Consider the following 2,650-nt stretch of genomic DNA (forward strand, 5'->3'; position numbering starts at 1 on the left):
AAGCCCTCCCTCCTTTTTTGGATTTTCTTCCCTTCTTTTCTCCCTTTTTTTTTCCCTCCCTTTTTCCACCTCCCTCCTCCCTCCACGTCGCCTCTCACCCCCTTGAACCCCCTCAACAAGTTTTACATAGATTGCTACATTACCACCACATCATGAGTTTCTACAGCGGAGGCCCACGTACCTAGCCAGGTGGGGCTAGGGGCAGGAGACCGCCGGCCCCACTAGCTAGCCTGCCCCTAGCCCCACCTGGCTAGGTACGTGGGCCTCCTCTGTAGAAACTCATGATCCTCTAGCTAGTGGGGCTGGCGGTCGCCTGCCCCTAGCCCCACCTGGCTAGGTACTTGGTGCCTTCTCTGTAGAAACTCATGATGTTGAATACTACATGGAAAAGGGCCTCTTTCCCAGATGGCAAAACTTCCAAAATGTCTTGTGTGGTGTGCACACGCCTGTCACACCATTGCCAAACCCCTCTTTTTGACCTCCTCCCTAACTTAAATTTTCATCTCGGTTCTTCCACTTTGAAGATTGGCACACACGCTCTACCATTTCGACACCCATCGGTTCTTAACTCCGAAGATCAATGCTAACTTAGTACATTCTTCCCTTGCCTCCCCATTTCGATACCCATCTTAGGCTGGGTACACAATGCCCAGAGTCCACACACAAGATAGAATGAGTAACAATTGTGTGGTTGCACACTAAGTGGACAACACACTGAAAAAAAAGGAAGTAATCATAACAAGCAAGCATGATGGCCCGCTTGGCTACACTTCCTATTGACGGTTGCAAGGTTCAAATGGGCAGGGAATGGGTAGGGCATTGAGGTTGCCCAAGCTCATGGACGCTCCCCCTTTTGTGCAACAAATCAAGTTCGTACACATGGCGACCACATCAAGGCACATCCCCACCCTTAGTGGTTGCAACAAAATTGCCATCCCCCCTCAATCCAAACACATACCGCCACCCAGCCCCAGACAACAACCCCAACCATTGCAAATAGTCCAAGGTTCACTTCACCAATAGACTTGGTCTCCTTTTGTTGTCTTTATATCCAGCTTGTTTTACATTCGTCTCCCTACCCATCTCCCAAAGTCCTCCTTTCATTCTTTAGGATATATTCTTCTCTTTGTCCACATCTTTTAATCTTCTTCTTCTCTTTTAAGCTTACATCCACCCTGTTTACATTCCTCTCCCCCTTCCCATCTTCCGAGGTCCTCCTTTCATTCTTTAAGACATATTCTTCTCCTTTTCCACATCTTTCAATCTATTCTCACTAGCTTACAATCCCTTTTCCTAGAGGATATCCTCCCCCTTTGCCTTATCCAAATGATGAGCACGACCGAAAGATCTCTCATCCCATTTCCTCTCTCTCTCATGGGAGTCTTTTGTCACCTGCACCACCCTCCTTTCATAATCACATCACTACCCAAAACTTCCTTTTTCCTTTCCAACCTTGGGAATTTCTTCCCAGCACTGTACTTTCTCCTTCCTTTAGTCTCATGAAATCATTCCGTAATCTTTGCCTTACGACGCACGTGTGTTTGCATCTTTCTTAGTAAGGAGATTAACCCTCATTTACGTGGCTTATAAGCTAAATATGTGATGAAGCCTTTTAAAAAAAGTACGCCAAAGTATAGCATTTCATGACCGATTACCATAGTAGGGGTGCACTTTACCAAGCATAAGAGGTTTACTTTCATTGTCCAAGAGTTATGGTGGTAATACATAAATGGAACATTTAGGGTTTCATATAAATATGTACTAAAGTATTGTATAGGATATTATAGGATGTGATTGTGCTTCCTTCTGCCATGAACTAATGCCACTATCAAAACTTATTTGATTGTTGTTTCACATTAATGTAAAATGACAACTATCACCTTCCAATACTTCCTCCAAGTAACTTTGCACCCTTGCTTGTAGATGGAAAAATAAGGTTTATCATGAAAGCACTTATATTAATCTTGCAATTTGATCTCTTTCACAATCATGAATATAAAGATGCCTAATAGATAACATAGAGACCTTGCAAAAGAAATCACCCTCACCATTAGAAATAATTTGATTATCAAAAGTGATCAAAGATACATAGTCTTATTATTTTTCTAATCAAGGACGACTCCTCTTTGGATCTCACAAATAAGGTCTTAGAAATCAGCTACATTAACTCACAATTGAAATTGCAAAAATGCCTACAATATTGGAAAACGTCCATCGTGGTCTAATTCCCTATCATTATGCTCGTGTATGCTTGACACACGATTACATCAAGGGCATGAATGTGTCCCACACCTCATCAAGACTGCTCACAACTTAACAAAAGATATAGAAATCTCTGATAGCTTAAGCTATCTTTAAATATGTGTTTAAAACATAGCTAATTATTTATGATAACTCGCATTCAATGATCATGAAAAGTTGGAAGATAAGAAATGGGATGCTATTTGATGTCATCTACTCACTACCTAAGTTATATTCCTACAATGAAGGCTTAATTTGAAAACCTAAATACTATAATACCACTTTTGCCATGGAAAATGCATTGCATGATATATACAACAATGGAGATAGGAAAAGTCTTCAACTGGTATCATTACAATATATTTTGATTTGGCAAGCACTAGCTAAGCATTAATTTCTGTCATCAAAT

The sequence above is a fragment of the Dipteris shenzhenensis genome, chromosome 33, assembly GCF_047967505.1.
Source record: "Dipteris shenzhenensis isolate YYH24624 ecotype China chromosome 33, Dip_SZ_1.0, whole genome shotgun sequence".
Lineage (NCBI taxonomy): Eukaryota > Viridiplantae > Streptophyta > Polypodiopsida > Gleicheniales > Dipteridaceae > Dipteris > Dipteris shenzhenensis.